Raw genomic sequence first — 25,308 nt, forward strand, 5'->3', positions numbered from 1 at the left:
GTTATAAAATCTCACAAATAAAAGTTTCTTCTTTATCAAAAGCATTCAATTTATTCTTTATTGTTCTTACCATGAAACTCGCAGGATAGAATCAGTTCAATAAACTTCACAGGAACAACGCTTGAATCAATACAATCCTATTCATCCATACGTTCAGAGAATGAAATTAAGATTAGAAAACTTTTCACCAGCAGCTCTTTGTTTACATTTTACACAGGAAACCAACTCCCCGTCTAGCTCAAATAACATCGCTAGCCATTTTTCAAAGCTGGTAGTTTCTATGTGAGCAGGATTTAAAATGAAAAGACATCCCCAAGGCGGTGCTCTTTGAATTCCCCAACAACTCCTTTCTCTTTTTTGTGAAATATTTAAACAAGCTGCCCGTTTGTTAAATATGTCAAACTAACTTGCTTTATGAATCAGGCATGCGAAGGAAAGCCTGCTTGAGCAACAGGATCGAATACCTAGGAGACATCGAAGCGAAATGAACGGAGCGAAATGTCCTGTGCCTTAAGATAAAGTTTAAAGGAAGTAAGAGTTGCCTCGATAACCCTTGTTTCCTTCCACCGGCTTCGGTTTACCATTGTTCGCTTCTTCGCCTTTTGGTACAGCTGTCGGAAATATAAAACTTTTCTGCTCTCAAAACCACCAAGACACACCAAGGCACACATTGCCGTTCTCCTCCTGCATTTGACCGGCAATTTTTGCCCACAGGAAATCCTGAGCCCCCGATCTCACCTAGACACCCAGTCGGTGGTATTGTTTTACCGAATGGTTGCCGCTCACGGCCAGGCGGGACACGGGAAACGGAAACAGCGTGGGCAAGACGTGGTCATCATGCTGAAACGGACAACAATCGGCACGAACTCAATGGGGCAACGTCCAATAGATCCATTTCGGATCGGTCTTCGTTTCTCTTCATCCACACCAAACGTGGTAAGCAGCATCAAAGAGATGCTGACTGATCAAAGACGAAATCGAGAATGCCAAAATGCGCCATTGTGCGGAGTGAAGCTTTCATTTCACTGTCAGTTTCCGATTTCCGGCGCACAAGACTGGCGCGTGTGCTCGAACAAACACACAATCGATGGATCGATTAGGTTTCGCTCGAACCAAGACCTGCTGGATCGATTTTAATTCAATTTTCAGAGCATGGATTCACGGGGTTTTCGCACATTATCTTCCATCAAACGGACGTTCGTGAGCTGGGCTGGTCCATTGCAGGCTCGATCGCTTAATGAACCCTCTGGTAAATGTATTTTCTACTAAACGTATTACCATTAGGTTTTATTATTTAATTTGGTTGTTATTTGCTATTTTGCAAGTCATCCAATAGCTTTCTAGTAAGAAAGTGAGAGACCAACAAACGAATCAAGAGAATCGTACCTTGTGTCAAGGATTTTACTCTCATAGGAGAGCTTACCACGTAATAGCAAAGTTTGAAACTGTCAATAGTGCAGGCTTTGAAAGAATATGATTTTTGTTAATTGGGGCATTATCTGGACATTCCAAAAACACTAAATGTCTCGAGCGTCTTTCTCATCCATTATTCTGGCCTTAAAAGCTAATGCTGACAAGTCATCTTGTTGTTAATTTGTGCCTCAGTATTTTATGAGCTGGGGAACGATCTAATTGGAGGACCTCAACTGCCCAGATTTTACCTTAGGTCCTTTATCTCAGGCCAGTGATATTAAGTGTCCAAGAAGATCTTTTTGTACGTCTGGAATTCTTCCATGTTTGTCTATCTTCCATAGATTTTAAATCTTCATGGTCTCATCGCGTTATAACTGACTTGCAAAGCATTAAAATTTAACAGATTCAAAACTATTTGGACATTAACGGCAAAACAATGGAATTGTATAATTCTCCGAGAGACCCTGCATTAAAGCTATAATACATATTTCCCCATTCCACCAGATCTAAAGCACAAGTTAATAGCTTCTGTAACAAGAAAAAAACATAATAAAAAGTAGAACAATCATTAAAGTTCTTTATCATTTCTCCAATCGTTACCTGAACCCTAATTCACGACGGCTAGAAAGCAAGAAGCGTTGATACAGATTCCAATTATTCAACCAAACCATTTAAACGCCTGACTAAGAACCCTCCCCAAAAGAACCCCCTGTCCCCCACTCTTCCTTCGCTGCAATCGTAGCGCCAAATATGGCATGTAATTTGATAACGCTAAAATCATTCCACGTTTTTTTTCTTACCACCTCTGCTCATTTGCTAAATCACCGCTCCGACAGCCAAATCACCGATCCTCAGTCGCCCCAACCTCTTGCCTCTGTTGTGGTAAGTGTTTCTCGTGCCGTTTTTTGACAACACACAAACCCACAACCGAGTGAAACAAACGTAGGCTTATGATTCATATCGATCGTACTGCAGGTACAACAGCAACACCCCCAACGCCGCCGCCGCCGCCATTTTCACCCGAGCAATTCTCTGTTTTTGTGATTAATATTCTTCTTCTGCTGTAACGGCGCCCCTCAAAATGCTGCAGTAACGGGTCGAACGGCGAACGGGATGAAAACCTTTTGCCAGCGGTCTCGGGGTTTTCACTTTTTTGCACCCACCCGGTGCGCAGCAGAGTGAGAAAACTGGCCAAGCTTCTACGAATCGAAGCTCATCATAAATATTCATCAACATTGTGACCGGATTTTCCGTGGTTCGGGGCGGCCTTTCGCCCGTACGCAACGCTTATCGTTCGATCTGCCCGTTGTTGCCGTGGTTCGTGGCAACGTGGCTACAGAAAGCTTACCGTTTCCTTTTTCTTTTGCACTCTCTCTCTCTCTCTATCTCTCTCTCTCTCAAGCCACCATGGCTGGGGCGCTCTGTACTGGCACGATCCGAAGCCGGGAGGATAAAACTTTGCTCCAAAGAATGACTAATTAAGCTTACCCCGCCAGGCGACACCACTTCAGGTGCGCTGTTTCGGGGTCGTCTAGGCGCCTAGGTGTGGAAATATCATATTTTCTGTACGTACGTCGCCCGAAAAAGGGCAACGGGAAAGCTGAAGCGGGAAATCTCATGCTCGAAGCGATTGGGCACGGAGCCGGAGATGATTTATGAAGCTTTTCCTTTCCGATGATGGATCAATGATGCGTGTTTGCGGGCGAGGATTGGAAATGCCTGACGCGCCGGAAGGTTTTGTTTTCCAAGTAGAGAAGCTTTAATGAAGAGTTGCCTACAGTCGAACGATAACAAACGAGTTTAAACGAGTAAACAGCAAAACAACACATTGAGTCAGCAGCACATTCGCGACTCAGAAACTCAAATGCGAACAAACCCGTGGCTTAAAAGCTGTCTTTCATTATTTTCCATAATCCTTGCTTCATATTCGATAGAACCACTAAGCGTTCCCTGCTATAATGAGGCAAGCGTTTTCGTGCTTTCATTCACAAACATAGCTACCTACCTAAAACGATCAGTTTGCGCGCTCTGCAGCGCTTGAACGAAAATTATGAGAGCATGGAGAAAGTTTTCCTTTTCTATTTATCACACTCTCAGGGGGAAGCAAGGAGTTGGAAACAATGGCATACTTTTCGCCCACCACCACCAACACGGACGATTCTGAGAAATGACAGTGCCTATAAAATAGATCCTAGACTTGCGTTTTCAATAGCCGGCAGAACTGGCCGGGGAACGACCGAGCGGGACGGTGGAAAGAATATCGCAACTTCTAGCTGAACAAATTCGTAAGCTTTAAGATGGAAAGATTATCGCCCCGAGGAACTTTTAATCCAGATTAATTTGCACTTAAACGGAGCAGAACACATTTCAATGTATGAATTTGGAGCCCAGCATTGGATTCCGAATAAAAGAGAAGCTAAAAGAGCACAGGTTAATAGCATGATTCATAAAGTTTTTGCACTTTTTATACGCAATAAAACTTTTTTAATTGGTATGTAACACTCCTCAAACTTCACTCACTATATTGCATGTATTTATTCAATTCACCTTTCCACAACTTTACCTATTTATTGAAAAATCTTCTGTGCTACGGATGCTTCCCTTGCAGTATTATTGCATCGAACCGCATTGCGGGTCATCCATCTGAGAAGAACTTGCTGCACTCAACCGGACCATCAAACTTCACCAGCATTTGTCGCAAAATCGTTCAGCTTAGGCAAGCTTAGCCGACGAGATTGATGGAATTTAAACGCTGCAAATGTACGTCTGTACGTCGTTCGGGCATTATTTACCTGCAATGATCACCAATCATTCTGTCTTGACGATGCAGCTAAACAGTGCAACTAATGGTACTGTAGCAATGCTGTATGAATGATACAGATGGCAAAACAATGCTGTATTAATGAAAGAAATGGTTGAAACCCGTTGACAATATTGCAAACACATGCTAATAAAATAGTTTTTGTACGAACTAAAAAGGTGTTTGATACATCCACTATTGAGCATAGTCTCTTGACACGGATTTTACAAATTCTTCCACATGTTATGTGAAAATAAATTCAACAAACAAGATGCTGATTCTAATATATTATCACACGTTTTCCCAAACGGAGTAACAACACCATTTTATCTAACTATAAACAACCCAACTACTATCCTAAAGCATGAAGAATGAGTATTACATTCTTTTACGAATAATTTTGAGTACACAAGTAACATAATCACCCACCAGTATTGTTGCTCAAAAGTATTACAAAACTGACTCTGTGTACATAACTGTTTGGTTTTTCCAGCAATACTTCCGTCCAAAGTAAATGTAGCCTAAAACGCAAAACCCAAACAATCAAGAGCATTTCCACGAAAAGCAGATACAAACACTCGCATTTTTAATCCCTCCCTTCCTTCAAACCATGCCAAGCGGGACATCTGGGAGCTATGTTTGAGATGAAAATTCCAACCCCGCCTTGTGCCGCGCTGCATATTGCACTGGTTCCTGAAAATGTTAAATCGGATTCGGGAAAATCTCACTTCATGTATTCGTATCTATTGGAACATTGTTCTACGACAACAACGAGAAGGAGGAGAAAAAACATCACTTTACCAACTTCCGGGTATGAAGCTAGCCTGAATGGTGGCTTTGTGACTCCCATTCTTTTCTCTTTTTTTTCGTCCCCAAAATTCCCGGAAGCGTCCTCGGCTCTGGCAAAAATGATGCAACACCCGGTGGTGACGCGTGATGGTACAATAACGGGTGACGCTTGCGTTACTGTTGACGTTAAAAAGTCATAACCGCTGCCCCGGAGCTAAGTGAATTTTTGTCATGAAATTTAAATTAAAATCGTGCCATATTTTCACTGGTATGCATGCAACAGAAACGTACAACGTAACGTCAGATAAGCTTAATTTTTAACACATTTGAACAATGGTCTGGATGTGGGTTTAAATTTTAATTCTATTACATCAATTCCAAGAGCACAAGCTTTGTGCTTCTTTATCCCTTGAACTTGGACTATGGAGACTATGGACTTGGGAGCACTAAAGCGATTTGAGAAACTATTTCAAAAATGGCTAATTATTATTCGGACGAACACTCGATCGGAGTTCGTACTAGGAAACGAAGCTTTGACCCAACGATGCGTTGGAAAGAGGAAATCTGTTGGTTAACGATGGAAATTTAAACCAGCGCCATATTAAAGAGGTAACGCGGGTACCGAGAAGCCTCATCCGGAATACCACAGCAAAACAACATTTTGCTGCTTTACTCATATTTCAGACGGTGAAAATTTGCTCCAATTATCCAGCGCCCGTATGAACCACTTTTACCTTTTTACATTGCACGTTGCAATCAAATCTCCGCACCTCTTTACCACCCCGGTTGAACGGAGCATAACAATTGCACTCATTATCAGCACCTAGGGGAGGGTTTGTAGGAAAAACAAGGGACGCACAGACGACATTCACATGTATGCGTTGGAGGTACCCCTCCAGTGTAAGTGTGTGTGTTTGTGTGCGAGATGGTTTCCTTCTTCATGCTAGAACTGTCCTCTGCAGCTTCCGTGAAGAAAAACCCAGCCCAAGATCTGAACCCAAAGCACTGGGCGGGAAGGGCCGCTTCTCAGCTGTCACCGACAGACGGACGCTCCTGCAGCCATGTAATACTGTCCCAGCAGCAGGCAACACTTGAAGGGTCACGGTTGGGAGCACGAAGCACAAAAGCATGCTGGCTGTGGACTCGCCTTACGCGATGGTAAAGATTCTACTACGTTTGTGTAATTAAAAGTTGTTCTCAGCTTGGGCTTCTAGGTTGCAGACTTTTTCTTTTCATGCTTGTGTACACGCTGGTCCTATTTACTGTTTTGCTTTGGCGCACTTGAGTCACATTCAGTCACTATTCAGGTCAGCCTGGTTGAGATGAAACGAGACCCACCGCTCATTTTTATTCCTTGACCTGCGCGAAAGCAGCGAGATGCCTTTCCGCTCACTGTTGACTGTGGCACTGTGTACTGTTTATTTTAAACTTGAAGTCAGCCATGTGCAATGGTGCATTAACGAAGGTGTTAATATTTGCAGCAATTTTATTTTCCTCATACTAAAATATTAATGTTTTTTTTATTGTATAAACATCAAGATACCTCATTAACGTAATGTTTTCGATGAATATATGTAGGATTCTAAGTTAACAGCTGCACTCACAGTTCTATAGTGTACACTAGTTTGCAACGGTATATGACAGCGCTTCAATAAAAACCTTTTAAACATGGGCCTATGATCAGCACTCACATTATTAAATGCCTTTCTCATTCATTCCGAGCACGTGTTTTGCCCCTTACAAAACAATACACAATTACCAGCTCACTCGCTCTCTGGTGAGACAGAAACTGGTTCAAAAATTCCATTAAGACAATGGTTGTCGAACCGCACATATCTCGTTCCAATTATGCCAGACAATAGCATGTGCGTTTCATGACGAGCCAGAAGTTGCATCCCCCGAAGAGAATGAAGAGTGTGCTCGGACAATGATCAGGAATTGGTTTCAATCAAATTTAATTTTCATTTGTGCTGTGTGTGTGGGTGTGTGTATGTATGTTCTGACACGAATACTAAGTGATTGGTGCTTTCCTGTAGCCTAACGAGCCGGAATCCAAGGGTATATTAAGTGAACACTAATAGTAGCAGGTTATAAAGGAATACTTATCACTCAATAGAGGTGTAACGATTGGTTACATTCAATTGCATGGTTGATACAATGTATCATCAGTATGAAATGTGTAATCAAACCTTTTCTTTGAATTGCAAGCAATCAACACCACTTGATCGAATGAAGTATAATTATTAAATGATTGAAATACATTTATTATACAAATTACATACAATTGTCTATTGAGATATATATTTATGCCCTTCTTCAATCTTGAGCTGTTACCAAGCCATATTTTCATGCTCAATCCTACACATTCTTTTTTTATATAATTAATTACCTTCTTCTGTATTTCGAACAAGAAAATGTTTCCCCACAACAAAAACGTATTGATCTCTACCATCAATACCCCAACCCAACTGAACACACTGCTTCCGTTCGGGTATTTTGTTATTTCCGTACCTTCCGGAAGCAGGAGGCCGAAGCAATTCAATTAATTCTTCCATAAAATCCAATACCAAAGCGATAAATCTCGGGGCAAATTTAAAAACCACTCTGCCAAGATCACCTGGCACATGTGCGTCCGCTTTGCTGCAACTAATCGTTAGCAAACCACCCGCAGCATAAGACTACGTTTTCTCTATTTATCCATGCATCCATCCTCGTGTTCCTAGGAAGAGCTGGGTTCCAAGGTTTTTCCTCCCACATTTTCAAAGCAAAAGCGTCTCTTTGCAACCGACGACCACGCTAGATCGTGGACAGGGCAAAGAAGTGTGAAAGAGGTTTGCCGCTTTCTTTTCTGCATTCCTTTTTTTGTCCCATTTTTATTTGTCTTCACAACGAACCGTTTTTTCATTCGGAGCGGAAGAACCACCAACGACCTACCGTACTTTATATATATCCCTCTCTCTCTCTCTCTCTCGCCAAGCCAGTGTATCGATTGCTGATACGCTCGGTAGTAGTATTTGCACAGCAATCGAATATAAAAACGACATGACGATGGCAACAGCCCCAATCCCTAAAAAATGGAAGCCTCAAGCAGCCGAACCTATCGCAGAACATCATCAGAACAAACAAATTGTTCAGATTGTGATGCGAATTTTTCACTCCACCTCCTTTCACTGGCACATACACACACACACACCCATATCCATTTGTGGTCGATGCCTCTAGGCGAGAATCAAGCAACCCGGAAGCGGAAGTTCAAAGCCTATCGTCTCTTGTTGAGCCCACTCGATTTTGTGTATGTGTGTGTGTGTTTGTGTGGGTAGAAAAAGTTGAGTGGGGTCTTTGCTCGCCTTGCTCTCTCACCGTATCGCATATCATCGATCCACTCATGCTTCTGCACCGACAGGAGGAAGCAAAAAAAGCTCAGCTCAGCCCTTCCCAGAAAACCAAGAGCATAGAACCAAAAATGTACGTGTACGTCGTTGGAGGCCATTCTGCAGCCCTCTGGCTGGCCATGCTTGCTATGATAGAAGCAAATAAAAATCTGATAGAAATTCATGAGTCGCTGTGTCGCTAGATTGCTATCGACCGTGGTCAAGCAAACTTTAGCGCAGATCGGACCATCTTTACCAGGAAATCATCTTCGAGATTTTGGAGCCTAAGGGAAAGAGGATCGGGGGCCGGTGGATCCCGGGTTTAAAAATAGATCGTGGATAGAGAGGTAGTGTTCGGCGTTGGTTTTATTCTTCGCTTGTTTGCATAGATATTGGACGCTAAGCTTGGCTAGCGTATGAATGCTGTTCTGATTGCAGCTTTGCTTTCTATTTTTAACACTCTACATCAGCGGTCGGCAAACTTTTGATCCAAAGTGTCAAATTTACTTAATGATCGAGAGCCGCGGGCCAGGAGGAGCACTTTTTTTGCACATACATGTTTACATTATACAATTTTAGAAACAAAACATTTGCTGTTTGATTCATATTAAGCAATGCAAAGTGGTTATAGTATATGCTTTGTGTGATTATATCATCCAAGCAAGGTTCAAAGTCCCACTACTAAATCACTCTGATTAAATTTAATTGTAAAGATGATCGTTAATGATCGGCAAGATAGCTACAGATACAAGTCTGCAAAACATGTTGGCAATATTCTGGGGATGGAACAAATTTTACAAATTTACGTAAAAGATTTTCGAAATCAGGCAAATCTTTTCGCGGGCTAGATTTAATGTTTCGGGCAGACTGCATTAGGCCCGTGGATCAGACTTTGCCGACCGCTGCTCTACATAATGCTTGGACTACACTGCATGGTCACCGAGAATAGAAAAGAAATTCAACAATTGCACGAATGTTTTGAAACTTGTAAGCAAGATTACTTAAATAATTTAATGTTTTAAATAAATAATTTAAATGAATTAAATTTATTCATATGATATTATTACTGATCATTGCTTTTACTTAATACTAGGTATGTTTTAAACATGCTATTACATCTTTATAAAGAAGAAGACAACAGAAGAAGACAGAAAGAAGAAGAAGAACACAAACCTGATAACAAGATTTTTGGCTTTTCTATACTAAACTTAAAATAATAATTTATCAAATTTCTAATTTTGTCCTCATTGTCCTAATTTTTTTATTTGGCTTCACTGTGTTAGTCATTTGTCACCTTCAACACCTTTCAACAAAATACATCTGAGAATATTTCATAATTGTTGAATGTGACAAATTTATTTAAACTATTTACTATAAATCAATTATAATTTTGTCGGTTTCATATATTCGCATTATGCTTTTACCTATCAGAGAAAAATCTTTCGAACAATATTTTCAACTATCCAGCAGATTATTATATCGCCAAACACGGATACCAATACACTCACAGCTTGTGTGGCTCATCCCGCCACTAATTGGATATTCAAGGCAGCAGCCTTAATCCACGACCACGTCATTCCGACACGCCACGAGCATGCTCGCTTTTCCCACGCGTAGAGCAACCTTTTCTCTCATTTTCGGTCCATTGTTTTCATAGATGTTGAAATTAATTACTTAAACTAGTGGGCCACACACTTCACCACAGAATCCAAAACGAGCCAATGGAATGGGAGAGTGAAAAAAAAACCCCCGTTCTAAGTAATTGCCACCAGCCACAACGGGGTGTGCCACTTGCTCTACCGGATCCAATCTTCTCGGAGCGGGAAGGCAGAAAGTAGCGAAAAGCAACGATAACAGCAAAGCAAAAACCCCATCAGCACCGCCAAACAAACGATGGCAAAGCATAATCCTTCAAAACCAAAACCCACCGCCACCCTGCTCGTGCACACCCGGTAATGAATGGGTTGCAACATAATCCACAATCATCGTTCGCCGGCGTGGTCGAGAAGCATCGGCGAGAAACAAGTGGGAAAAGAAAGCACACGATCCACCCACCGGCTAACATGCATACACAACACCACGGCACACGATGTCGACCGACACCAAACAACAACGTTTCATAATCATTATGTTTCCTCGCAGTACGTACCCCGCTTCTGGCCCCTCCCAGTGGGAGCCAAACGCGGAGGCCGAAGGTTATGCGGGTTGCTGCCGTTCGCTTCGATGATTCGTTTTCATTTATCGTCTTGTTTATCTCGTTTTCGGGACGCCATTTTCCCCGGTGAACAATAACACGCCCGAGGAACAACAACTATAATTCAAACTGGTGGGCTGCGTGTTGCTTGCCCGTACGGGCCACGGAATGGATGGCTGTGTGAGGGCTGCTTGTGTGCTTGCCGTACGAGCCATCTTTTATCCATCGTAGGATTTTTCTACTCAAACCGAACCGTATCTGCCTCTACCCTTCTTATCCCTTTTTTGGAAATGGGGATGCTCTTACGAGCTTATTCTGTTCGGTTCTACGCTTTTTGTTACTTGCTTTATTTGCACTGTTCTGTTAAACCGTCACGACAAACTGAAGGTGCTTTATTATATGTGTCTTCGTGATCGCCTTGCCGTACACACACACCCACCAGCACAGTTTGTAACATTGCAAACACCGAACGAGAACATTTGTTAGCGAGCCGGTAAGCTCGATGACGACGACGACGATGGCAAACGGTGACAAAATGCCACTTTTAAGCCCACGTCGCGGACGTCGCACCGTATGTGACAAGCATCTCATATAATGATTTTCCCCGGTGGCTCGTGTTTGGCCAAAACCCCCCGCCCTTTTGCCAGGCGCGTGGTTAACACGCTAGTAAATGAGGCATTGCCGTTGGTGGGCAGAGAGTGGAGCCGGCCATCACACCCGATGGTCTGATCTGTTCCCGTCGAGCGGCATCAATGTTGGGTGTACAGCCGCTGGGCGAGCGTGCCAGGAAGGAAAACACCTTCACGTGGTTCCTTTTCGCTTGTTTGTGCCTTACATGGGGCCACCCCCATCCCTGCCGGCGCTAGACCCAGTACGAGGTGTAAATGGATGTTTTTGACGAGGATTAGGAAGGCGCATGTTGGCAAGCATCCACTCGCACTTCGTCATGGTGTCACGTGGATTGAAGTGCAATCGATTTTTTACACTCTTATACCGCACGGTCTCTCGGGTGATGGATGAGACAAAAAGCTATTGTAAAAAAGTGGCGACACATTCGAAGACAAAAACCCCTTGTTTGTATGGGCGTGAAAACTGAACTCAAGTGTGACCAAGACAACAAGGGGTTTATGTAGAAAATATAATAAATATCTTACATTGTATTGAAACCAGAAATAACTAAAAACAGGTTTAGGTACAATAATTTCTTTTCATTTTTAACGGATATCTTATCCCTATTTAGATAAAAGAAAATTAATTACTCATTTTAATGAAATAATTTCAAATTGAAAGGTGCTGCATTGTAAATAAACATAATAATAATAATTACAATAACAATAATAAAAATAATGATAATGATAATATTAATAATAATAATAATTACAAATGGTTGGTAGTCTGTTTTGCAAAATGACACGCCATACAAAGACTTTGAAAAGACCTTTTGAAGCTACTTGAACCATTAGTGTGCTATAAGCAATCATATGAGCGAATGTAAAAGTATTGCATTGCAATTGTGTGCAGAAAAAATCCGAGGTAGTATAAATTGAATTAAAAATATACAAATTGGATCGGATTCATGATACCAGTTGGATTCATGATACCAATAAACTTCACAAGTAAAATGAAATTCCACTTCTCAAGTTGTTGGTGCATCCTTTCATGCTCGTAAATTAATCAATTGCAATGGTCAGAATTTTCGCTGCCAGTCATTGAAATGTGCATGTCAGTTTTATTCATTTGTATTTCATTTTCATGTGAAATGATTTCCACCACCTGCAATCATCAAATTCTTATTAATTTAAAATAAAAAAAGCAAGCTTAATTATGAAATCTGAGTAAAAATCATGAAAAACCAGAGTATTTTCATTTTAAAAGAAATATTCATTAAAGATTTCTCGCTTTAACCACTTCTGCAGCAGAACGACTTGGAACGAAACATGTATGCATTAATTATAACTGAATATTGAAATAATATTTCGAAAGCAAACCGCTCTGCAGTAATCTGGCGAACTCGTGATAAAATACACGCACACACAACCAAACTTAAGTAACTTAAACTCCAGTGTGCCGATCGCACCGTCAGCGTACGTGCGTGATAAGCATCAAATCCATCACACCGTCCTCGTCGCACACACTAATCCAATCGACCTGCAGTGGGCCTACAAAGCTGGCAGAGCGAAAATTTGTCTTAATGTATTTTTCAAAAAAGCAAGACCATGTATCAACGACCCAGAATGAACCAACTCCTCCACCACGTGCCGGGTTTGCTTCAACAACACACCAGCGCATGCCGTGCCACAAATAAACCCAAAACGTGACGTGCAGAATTCACGCTTCTTTTAATCTTGCCGGCTCGTCTGGCTACAAATGGTGCCCGGCCAGTGGCCCCTGCGGAGCCATTTGTGTGCGCAGCCCACCCCAGAACATGGTGGCCGTTCTGCGCGTCCGTAGAAGGACTTTCCCTTTTCGGCAAAAAGCTTTTACCCGTGACCCATTCGCAAAAGCGAAAGCTGGGGGGGAAGGGCCCATCGTCCAAACAGCGGGCTGTCGATGGCTCGCGTTTTCGCTCCGTTGTAAAACGAAGGTCAGCTGGGTTCTCCTTTTTTTTTCGTGCTGCATTGTGCCCCTTTTGAAGCTACTAACCACTGCGGGATGTAATTATAAATCATCTCAACCTACACACCTGAGCAGTTTTTTTTCGTTTCTGTTCTGTTTTGAAGGTGAATGTTTGCTTTATTGTTTCCCCTTGCAAAGCCGCAGGACGACTCGCACCGCTTCCTTCCTAGCTGTCAATATTGCGTTATTTCCTCACGCACTGTAAACGACACACACACACATAGAGCAAACGCTCGTCCGTGGCTGGACACAGGAGGTCGAATTTTAATGGCACTGTTTTATTCATGGCCCCGCTTTGGCTGGCTAACTTTTTTGCGTTTCATGTTAGCTGCTGCCCGGCGAAATATGAATATGTGGGCCGGAGGGAGGCAGTTTTGCTTTCACTCGACGAGCATTTTCCAAACAGTAACGATAAAGTTTGATAATGGAGTCAGGTAAACAGTGGTTGGATTTGAAAAGCGGTTAAAACTGTGTAGGCAGTGCATTTAAACCCCAAGAATAATGTGATCAACGATGCGCCTACCTACACTCGTTTAGTTTGATTACATTTGCTTACTTTATAAAACAGTTTGCTTGCCCAGCTGGTAAAAAATCAATAAAATATAGCAAATGCTAATGGATTTATCTTATTTTAGATTAATCCTTGTTTAAAAGCTTGCCTTATCGTTTTCCTCCAATTAAATTTTATAGAAAACCTTACATTTTTCATCTTATCCATGCATTTGAGTTGGATTTAAACTTTGATGTTGAGATGGTCAAAGAATTCCTGTAATATTTACACGGTTTTCCAGAAGTGCTCATAGCTGTGGGACACTTAATTGACTCTTTCTTACGTGAAATCAACTTAATGTAATGGGAAATGGACTCTATGGCATCCTTGTTGGACAAATCTAACAGGAATTTTCAAGAGTCCTGTCCGAAAAGGATGGCGTATAGTTCAATTTCCATCATTTGAAGTTCCCATAAGAAGGAGTCCAGGAACTGTCCCACAACTATGAAAACCCCGGGAAAACTCTATTTAATCATAAGTCACTTACAATAAAAACAAATAATCTTATTTAGTTATCTTATTTTAGTTTTATACTATATATTGAAGCTAAGGCCCCCACATAACTTATTCTCATATTTGCTTTAGGATCGACAAAAAAAGCTAGTCATAAACGAGACGCACAACGGTACAATGTCTCATGTCATCTGTTTCAGTAAAAATACTTGTCAAGTATTTTCTTTTAAATTTTTGTAAAAAAAAAGATTTTATACAACACGCCCCACAAAATAGGGGAAAAAATAATCCATTCAAAGACGATGACGATTAAGTTGGCGTAAGTCTATTTTAATGGATATTTTCCACACCCAACCCGGCATGTAACAAAGCACATCTTCAAACATGAAACACAACTCAACCGCCGAGCCACCGTAGGCAGGCTTCCAATATAATCACATAAATCAAAGCAAAACGCAATCGGAATCCGACGGCAAAGGAACGAGCCGTAACCAACCAACCAACCGGTCCGCCCCGACAGGCACGCTTCGCTCCGTTTTCCCCCGAGGGAGGAGGGTGAGTTGAGAAGAAAGGGAGCCGAAAAAATACACCAATACAGCAAATAACTTAAGAAAGAGGATTACCTTCGAGCCTGATTTGAGCATTTCGGTGTCCTCCGTTGTTGGCATTTCCTGTCACCCTTCGTTCCCGTTTGTACCCCACACCTCGACCCTTTTGCTTTGTACCTAGGCGGTTACTTAGTCCTTAGTATACTATTTCAAGCAAGCAACCACAGAAGAAGAAAAAGAACGACCCGCGAGATCAATGCTATTGGAACCGTGGAACCGTGGTACATTGTTGTCCCGTTGCATGTGAAGTGGAGCCCACCAAAAAAAAGCTGCTACAGCAACAACAACAACAAGCAACAACAACGAACAGTTCCCATTACATCGGATCGGGGAGGAGAAATAAAAAAGGAAATGAAAGCAGTAGCAGCGCCCCGATTCGCTCCGCTCCATTTAGCCCCGGTGTTCGCTTTCATTTCGCACTCTCGAGACATGGGCAACTGTTGGATCATGTGGCAAATTAATTGGAAGCCATGTTGCCACCTCTAGCGGCCGCCATGCATTTCTGCGTGTGTTCGCCTGCAAAGATCGTGCACGGTGTGATTAACTTGACGAAGGGTTTGCTAACCGCCGGCACTGCTAGGAAACTGCTACTCGGATCGGCGGGGTGGGTGCGAGGCGCAAAACGAGATGAAAATCTGCTTAATCCTTTCATCCGCGGTCCGGCAGTCGGTCCAGCACCCGACAGTGGTCAGCGATGAGAGAAAATGATTAATTAGCCGTGGCGTAAAGTCAAGCGATACGTTTACGCATTTATCAAGCAGGGAAAGAGAGATGTAACGCAAAACGGGAGACCATGTCCGACCGGCTGATTGGTTGATGTTTTTGCGATTTTAATTAGAATCATGTTGCATTGCTTTGTGGGTTTCGTTTTGTGTTAGATTATAAGCTATTTTATACAGATTTTAATTGTACTTTGTTGAACGGCTTACAAATTGTTGAAGCTTCTAATGTTGCCTACGGGTGTTTGACTCGGAAACGACAAAGGACGTTTTGTTTTAATTTCGAATAAAAGACTCTTGACATTGTTTGCAAGAAAGCATCTTCGCAGAATCGGATTCCTAGTGAACAATTCAGATAAATTGTTAAGTTCTTTTGAAATTGTTTAATTGGGTTTTTGATAATTCTCATATTCTCGCATTTCTTTTTAATTTTAAATTCTTTGAACCTTGTTTCGTTGATTTTTTGCAAACTTCATGAGATCGTCAATCGTTCTATATTTCCTTTTAAAAGATTCTTGCAATATGCGGATGACGTTAAAGTTTTTCTTCCTATATCTTCTAAAGCGTATTATCTTGTCCTTCAATGCTGGCTCTGTAAATTCTCTTCATGGTGTGCTTCTAACGGTTCTGTGTCCTGAAAAATGTTCTGTCTTGCCTTTTTTCCGAACCACTACATGTATATCTCACGTTTCTAGACCCTGTGATGCCCCTATTCCCCATGTATCTTTGTCTAAAGATCTTGGTGTATTATTTGATCCGAGTCTCTCTTTCAAACAGCATCCAAAAGTCATCAATCAGGCCAACAACTGGTTATTTGGTTATATTAGTCGTTGCCTTAAGTCCCTTTATTATTGCTGAGTCCGTCCGTGAAATATTCCTATATCATCTGGTCTCCTGTCCAAGTATTTGTGCTCCAAAGGATTGAGAGGATCCAGAGACGATTTACAAAGATTGTATTTCGTAGGTCACTGAGATATCAGTCTATTCCCTTTTCCTTCGTATGACGATAGATGCGCTCTGTCATGCCTATCTTGGAACACCGCTTCTACGTCTCTCAGGCTCCTTTCGCGGCTGGCCTGTTGCTTCATACGATCGAGGCTCCTTCCCCTCTGTCTCGTGTACATTGTTATGCTCCTTGTCGCACCTCAAGTTATCGTTTTCGTCTTCACACACCTATATGTCATACACGTTTTGCTCGCAATGAGCCATTTTTAAGAGCTATTTCGTCTTTCAATAGTGCCTCAGATCTGTTCGATTTCAGCCTATCACTTCCCGTCTACCGATCCCTTCTTGGCTCCTTTTTCATGTCATAACCTTCTATTTTCCTTTTGTTAATCCCTAATTATTGTACGCTTTAGTTAGTAAGCACTAATGCTGTACCCCTACGTTACCGAGCAATTAAAAATTAGAATTATCGAATAAAGGATATTTTTTCGAAGTCTCACACTTGTACCTTGCATTTCAACTGTTAAGCGTGCATATTCCAACCATCCAATAACATAACAATCTCTCCAATCTCCAATGACATAGATTTTTGTTTTCAATTGCTACTTGTTTTAAATTTACAATGCTGTTCATTTCCTAAATCACGTGCAATCTTATCAGTGCTCTCATGGAATGCAAACGAGCAGTTGTGAAATCTTTTCTCCCATCCCAATTCCCAATGCTCTGCAACAGCTGGATCCCAAGCATCCCGAAATGCGTCCCACGCCAAAGCGGCTCTGTCGTTCCAGCTGTGCGCGGCCGGAAGAACGTTGCAAAATCAACCATTCATCAAATTCTGCCTTTCTTCATCTTATTCACCTGAGCTGCTTCTACCACCTGCCACCTGTGCACCAGTGCGAACAACTCGCTACGCTATGCCGTCAGCTCGAGCTCTAATCCGACTAAGCAGAACGATATCCGGTGAACGCACCTCGCTTCCATCCAGCCCATCATGCGCAACACAAGCATCAAAGCTAACAAACCTTCCCCGCCCACAATCCGGAAACAAGGAAACAAAGCACGACAAGCAGGAACCGGGGAAAAGAGGTGAAAAAATCATTCCTCTAGAACTACCGGTTCCACCGGAAAAGCCGGGCAAGCGTACTAAATCCCGCACCGAACACGGAGCACGGCATGATGGTGCACGTTCGATCCGGTCGGAACAATGCGTCGCATCAAGTGTGTTGCAAGGCGATAAGATATTACAACACTGATCGGGAGGAAGTGCAGCAGTGTGGTGGCAGTAGTAGCAGTCGCAGCGCTGCAAGCACAGTCAGGTGGGACAAATCAAATGACATGTATTCTTTGAAGCGAGAAAAGCGAGAGAGTGAGAGAAAGAGGGACACAGAAAAAAGTGTGTTACCAGAGCCGGCTCGGTCCGGCACCGTCTGATCGTACACGCTTTGCTAGAGAAGTTTCCGGTTCGCTTCCATTTCCATTTCCAGCTGACAGAGTGACTGGTAACCCCCAGCATCCACCCTTCCCACGGTCGTCTAGCCCATGCTGGAAAGTTGAACCACGTGCAAGGAATTTGTAAGTTTTTCACGCTTCTTTTGTTAGTATATTTTAGTCGGTTGGAGCCTTTTTCTCCTCGGTCGGTGATTGGATTGTTGTTGTGCTTCTGTTGTTCTCCCGTTGCTCTCTGTTAACACTGGCAGGTAAATTGCACAGCAGGTCATATTGAATATCTTGAATACTCCGTTTCCCCTTTCCCCATCAATGGGGCGATAAACATCGGAGGCCGAATCCAAGTGCCGGTGGGGAGAAGTCACAACGACAACCGATTGTCGTAGCTCAGATTGCTTTAGCTTGATCGACCCCTTCTACCCAGTGCACATGCATGGCTGTATGTAAGATTGAAGCAACTTTTTCGCTGCCCTTCCCTTATGTTTACTTGCGGGTTCTTCGAAGAAACTTTCCTTTTCGCCCGAGTTGCTGAGTCCACTTGCCAAGTTCCCAGAAGGGGGCTTAGCACCGTTGGCAGCTGCTTCAAGTGGAATCGATTTATTTACACTTGTACAAATATTCACACCCTTGCCTGCTGCTGTGCTCGTGTTTGTGTCCCTGCGATTGTCTTCGCCATTCCCTCTGTGCCCTATTGCTGCCAACGCCCCTTCTTGTCAGGGGGCGACAACACAATCGTGACACGTGATGCGTGACTATCACCATTCACCGTGATGGCAAGTGTGTTACGACGCGCGTACGATCCTCGAACCCTCGGCTCCTGTTTGGAATGACTCAACTGCTCAAAGTGTCATTTCAAGTAAGAAAAGGCTTCCCTTTTGGTGTGGAGTGTTTGAGAAACGGCAGGGGAGACCAGACCGTGTCACCGGAGAAGCATTATCGGCTTCAACAACTTTTCGCTTCCAGATTTGCTGCTGACATGAGCTCTTCAGTGCGCACCCGTTTCAATGGTGCCGAAGAGACGAATGTGGTGTGGAATCGCTCGTTTCACTTGTTGTTTCATCCCTTGGAAATGAAACCATCCCATTTCGCCACTTTGCTAAACGGGTAATGGTTCTGAAAATCGACCACTTCAAGGTGAACGAAAAGGCGTAACGTTGCTCAAGCAAAACGAACAAAAAAACTCATAACACGCACAGGTGGCTTGCTTCAAAACCGCAAGCTCGCGATCAGTTTTGCAGCGAAGGCACAGCGATAGGCTCTTTCTTTTGCAATCGATATCGGGCTGAAGGATGATGTAGTGATGTAGTGGACCTTGTTGAATGTAGCTACAGGCTTCCGTTTTCCACCATTTCCTCTAGCATCTACCATTTTATCAATGATCGCTGCAAGCCACCATCCATCACGGGCGTGATACGTGCGTTAGTGATTGATGAGTACGGTCCTGTCTCGTTTGGCTCTACCGCTCCGGTGTTCCATCTTAACGTCAGCCACATTAATTAGGTAGAATGGTTTAGATGGCAAGAGAAGGAGTGAGTAGATTGATTTCAACACATCTGTGCGGTATCTTCGGACGGGTGCGTTTGATCAAACGCTCTTTAATTAGGTAATTCAGGTTACACGAATGAAGACGAAACGCCAGAGAGGAACTGCTTGCCCATCTTTAATGAGCTTTTTTCGATATTAATTACAAAAATAATCACTTGTTTTCTTTTTCTAGCCAGTAAGCTGAAATTTCAGCTTGTTACTGGAACAATATTCATCATCCGGGTTGTATCCAGTTGACAATTACGTTCCATCCATATTGAATTCTAGCAATTGTGTGTATTCTAAAATCGTTTTGTTAGTGAGATTTTGACAGCCGCCTGCTGTTAAACGCCTTACAAAAAAGCTGACTAGTATCGAAAAACCTCCCAATAATTAAATGCTGAATCCATCCCTTGATAAATGTAACTATTTAATAACTGTTTACCATGTAAACTTTATTTAGGTGTTGGAAAAATTTTATTCCTAAGCGGCTCAATTCAAGAGCTAATGTGGTTGTTTAATTAATCAAGTTTTGATTATTTGTCAATTGCACTTACATAAAATCATCGATTTAAAATTAATTCAATAAGTTCGAGTTTTGTCTTTGCGCTTATAAAATAACATCAATCTTAAGGCCATCAAACTCTTCCATTCGTATTTGCCTCCATTCGTGACAAGCTGCCATTTGCACGTTACTTGAATTAATAAACATTCAACAATCTAATTTTACTCCAACTACCACCACTTTGATCTTCAAACGCATCAGCAACAAAACTTCAAACGGTTCATCAAACACGGGAACTCTGCCACGACAAACAACTGTGCAAAACTTGTCCCTTCCGGGAGCCGCACCGAGCGTCGAGCTAAACTTGCTCCGCCTCCATTTCCATAGGCTGTGTATTGAGGCGTACATTAGTTACAGAATGTACAGAAAATCAATTAAACTTTTCGTAGCATCTGCATGTATGGGACGGACCCTTGCCAAACCCACCTGCGCAAGCACTGACGGCCAAATGACGAACAATGGCTGCTGCTGCTGCTGCTGTTTGATCCCATTGTCGTGGTACGCCCTCCAAACTCGCTGGACAGTGTATTGTTTTAATGAGACAACTTTTAACGCTCTACAGCGGCGATAACAGCAAAAGACAAACGAAGGGAGCTAGTTGGAGCAATGTGCAGCGAGTAGCAGCAAATGCTCAAACTTTACTGGTTATGTTCACGCAGCTGTCCGGTGCAGTGTCGGGCGGAGCCATTACGAGTTTTGCATCGTTTTTTAGGAAGTTTTTGTGATTTCTGCACTTGCCGATGGTCTTTTCATTGAGAATGGATACATTCAAATTATGTTTGTATACAGCCACGCAGGTAATAACAAACAGTTTGTGGAAATTACTGTGGAAAGAAAACAAAAAACATGACAGCATCATCAATTATGCGTATACTTTTTTCTCGATTTGTAACTAACGAGAGACAAATCTGGAAGAAACGTTTTGAAATTGAATACAACTGTTTTGCCTTTTACTTTTTCTTGTTACTCTAGCAAACCTGTTCCATTTACATTTCCATTACAATCACAATTTATCAATAATTTGATTCAAACAAAATAAATACATTGCAAATTTTCATTCCTAAGAAAGAACGACAAATGAAATCGACATGCTTAAAGTCTTGAAAAAATAAACAAATAACAAATTCATGTCCTTAAACGCCTCCTATCCTGTCCAGATCATCCCATTTTGCAACAGCTGTTATTCAATGAATGTCAGCGTATGTCATAGTATCATTAAAATCAATAACCACCTTGGCTTGGCGTCCGATTGACCTCCTCACATTTGTCCACCTTACCACACCGAACACCCCAAAACTTGAATTTATAATCCCTCCAAACCTGGTGAACCACAGACGCTGGACACAATCTGTACCTGCGTTGATGTACAGCACTGCTGCTTCTGTTAACTGTTTTCAACAGGTAGCGCAACTGAGGCTGCCCGAAAACCCTTTGGAAGCTCATACATTACCTCGCTTATCTTGCTACTGCCGCTCTAACTCTTCATAAACACGTAAACAACAAACAGAAGCCACACAGCCACGGCTGTGGAACGATATCGAACGTTTCCTTTAGCTTCCCACCTTCCCTTTTGCTCCCTGGTATAATCGAATAAGACAGCGCACCGAAGTGCACTGAGGCTGGCGTATGTTTGTGCACACATACACACACACACACACACAAACACACTGTATATTTCCTTCCCTAAAATGTAAATTTACCACCATAAAGCATGCTTCCGTACGCCCGCAAACATACATTTCCGCTTCCTGGTCGTTGGTCGTTCCGGTTACGCCACGTACTAGACCACGGGATCAACTGCCAACCCCAACGCTCCTAGGGAAAGGGTGAGGAAGATGGAAGCGTAACGCGGGGGAACAAAGTTTTTTTCCCCTCTTCCGAGCGATACATCCTTCCATCGCATCGGGTCGGCAGCCCCGATTGTGCAGTGATTCAGCACGGCAGCGTAACAACATGACAAGGGCATTACAACCCACGGCCCATGGTCGCCGCTGGAGCCTGTCAGATGCAGCCCGGAACTTGCACTTATTGTCCACCTTCAGAGATGTCGGTTGGGATGGGAAATCATAAAAAAGCGCTTTTTGCACTACAGTCCAACTACACCCCTCCAAACCCGCCCGAGTTCCACCAGATGGCGCTGTTTAAGCTGCTTCCAGAAGCCATGTTTGCAATAGAGAAGCCTTCGAGAGAAGAGAGTTAGAAGAGAAAAAAAAACTACTTGCAAATGTCCGACCCCTGGACTGGAAAAGTGAGAAGCCCACCGGTCAATGGGGCGACCGAGCAATGGCCACCGTTTGCGAAACGTCAAGTCACGGTGAACTTGTCGGCTTATGACGCGCTTGTTTTGCTGCTTGTTCAGTGGAAGCTGCAACATGTTTACGGCTCCCCGTGTGCTGGCAGCGATGGCGATGGTGTCAAACTTTCTTGTGCAGTTTTTGTACAAGCGTTTGCGTGTGTGCCTTGACTCAACATGGGGAAAAAAAGCTGCTTTTCAAACTGTCACTGACCTGAAGAAGTACGCTGCACGGACTGGTGTACCACGGGTACCGTTTTGCGCTACCATCGAGTAAGACGCTACCGGCGAACGAACCAAGTCAACGGCCTGGCGGCCGGGCTGATTAAGCATTTATGCTAATTAATTAGTTTCACCTTAATTCTTGTTTACTGCTAATACGCAAAGTCTGCCCCTTCATCGCGTTGTTAGTGACCTTGCGGAGCGAACGCAGTAACAAAAGCGAGGCAACATATTATACTCGAACAGCAGCAAACTGGTACCACCGACCAATCAGTGTTGGCCCTTGTTCACCGGAACAACTTTACGACCTGCCTACACGGGAACGGGCTGGCCAACTATAATCACATCCGGTGGCAGCGCTGGTAAAAACGCACGGAAGAAGCTATTAATTCCAATTATTTACAACTCAACCGAACGGGATAATGTGCGGCCTGACGTGAACGAGGCCCGGTCAACGGGCAGCACCCAATCAACCGAGCTTCGTTGGTTTCACCCCAAGCGCCCGGACGCACAGCCTGCCAGTACGATTACGCTTTGATTGAACCGTTTGATTTTAGCATCACTCTACTCCCTTTTTTCTCTCCATCTCTCTCTCTTTTCTCCCACTCATATGTCAAGTGTTTGCCGTTTAATTTATCTCATCAATGAACGTTTACCGCAGCTCTCATTTTTTGTTGGTACCATCACATCCCATCAAATTGGGCCCATTTTCTGTGGCTTACCTGTTTTGCTTCCTCTTTTCTGTGTTCGACTAAACGGCCACGGCCAGGGGGGAAATTACAGCTGTTCTGGCTGCAAAAAAAGAAAGGAGAAAATTGATCGTTAGTAATTTTGAAGCGCTGATTGAAAGGAAAAGGCTTCAAAGTGGAAGAGTTTTCTACTTGAATAACAATTTAAGCTATTTTTTCTGATTGTAATCAATTACTACTAGCATCAAATGTATATTATTTTGCCTTTGGGCTTACACATTGATTTCATAATCAGTATAAGTTTTCCAAAAGCCAAAATTTTCTCGAGTTAAACTATTATCGTTGATTGAGCAATGTTATTTTCTGATTATTTCTGACCAGTTTTTGAAATTTATAGGGCAACATTAATTAAATTTATATTTATATTTTATATCTATCTCAATTTTATACCTTTCTCTTGTTAAGTCGAACATGGTGGACAAGTATACACAAATAAATAAATATATTAATGTAAAGTTTAGGGGATTTTGTTACAGAGCCAAAGTGTTCACTATCACAACATATTTTTATAAAACAATATAAAATTCTTCTTCTTCTTTGGCTCAACAACCGATGTCGGGGTCAAGGCCTGCCTGTACCCACTAGTGGCCTTGGCATTCAGTGACTAATTGATTCCCCCCCATAGCAGGATAGTCAGTCCTACGTATGGCGGCGCGGTCTATTTGGGGATTGAACCCATGACGGGCATGTTGTTAAGTCGTACGAGTTGACGACTGTACTACGAGACCGGCTAATAACATTTATTTATTTGCTTCTATTCCCCTATTTTGTCCATCTAATCTTTGATTCTCTTAACTGTATCGAAATTGCTCAGCATCAGAAATATTTCCCCATACCACCCTACAATTGCAAAGCCCTCAGAGGATTAAAACAAACATTTCTCTTCAAAGTATGAATTAATTTGAACCATTTCAACGAGCCTTCGAATGTTTGCATATTTTTATTCACATAGCGCAACTTAGATTATCCAGCAATGTTACAAACCCAGTGAAAGTTACGCATCCTTGTTATCACGGCAATGCGCCACTAGCAGGCCCCATTGATGCAACAAAAATGAAACTTAATGGGGAAAAACTGCCACATTTCACGATTCCAATTGGTGCATCCCTTTCTTCCTACCTACCAACCCATACTTGCCTCCTGATGACCTTCCATAAAAAAGCTGAGTGCATAAAAATTAAACCCTGCCTGCTCACTGTTGCAGCAAATTCGAGCACCATCCAGCGATGTGCTCTCCAATCAGCAACAGCAAAAAATAAACCATTACCCTTTTTCCAATGCTTTTCAAAATTGTTCTAATTCTTTTCATCGCTTTTCGCACAGCACCGATCGGATGCATCACTTTACAAAGGGATGTAAACGATCGCTTTGCACATTCCAATATCGGGGGCAATATCGACGCATTGATGGGTAAAATATTTCCACACTAAAACCGATTCCGGGGCTCGTTTCACACACATTTCCGTTGCAGTCGCTTCTCTTTTATTTTTGCTTTCATTTTCCTCGCTTCATTCATTTGAGCTTCACATTTCGCGTGGCAGTGGGGTAAAAAGCGCACACATTCACGTCAAGGCACATCAAACCATCAATGTCATACGCTTAATTCCCGACCTCCCAACGGTATTCAATTACGCATCGCTGATGCAGCTGCATGCTTCTGACCTTTTTTATATCTTGTGATGAATGTAAAAACGTGCTCGTAAAAATGAACGCGCGTTACAAGCTTCAAAACGAAACCAAAAAAAAGCCGTGCCTCGTATCCAGTGAGCTTTTTTCCATGCGCAATCAACCGGCATTGTATGCGCGCAGAAACTGGTCCCGGTAGCGTACTTGAACGCTTTGTAAATCATTCCGTTCTGTTACACCAAATTGCCGATTTCAATATTAATATCATCGATCTCCCTAGTCGGAATGAATGCCGAACCGCACACATCCGCCGTGAGCAACGTTCGAAACCGACGTCAATAAATGATGAATCGAATGATCTGACCCCGCGACAGGGCCGAGTCTGTGAGTGGTCTGGTGGTCTAGTGGTGAGAGGTTTTCTCGCA

At 42.7% G+C, this 25,308-nt stretch overlaps 1 protein-coding gene across 1 annotated transcript in view; it reads right to left on the reverse strand.

Annotated features, from left to right (window-relative positions):
- The window catches only part of LOC120902935 (neuroligin-4, X-linked-like), a 143,594-nt gene that overhangs the window by 99,037 nt on the left and 19,249 nt on the right, over window positions 1-25,308 (reverse strand). Inside the window, exon 2 of the mRNA XM_040312032.1 lies at window positions 23,231-23,300. The gene's annotated coding sequence lies outside the window, so the exon portion shown is untranslated. The remainder of the gene's footprint in view (window positions 1-23,230; window positions 23,301-25,308) is intronic.

Source organism: Anopheles arabiensis, chromosome 3 (genome assembly GCF_016920715.1).
Source record: "Anopheles arabiensis isolate DONGOLA chromosome 3, AaraD3, whole genome shotgun sequence".
NCBI lineage: Eukaryota > Metazoa > Arthropoda > Insecta > Diptera > Culicidae > Anopheles > Anopheles arabiensis.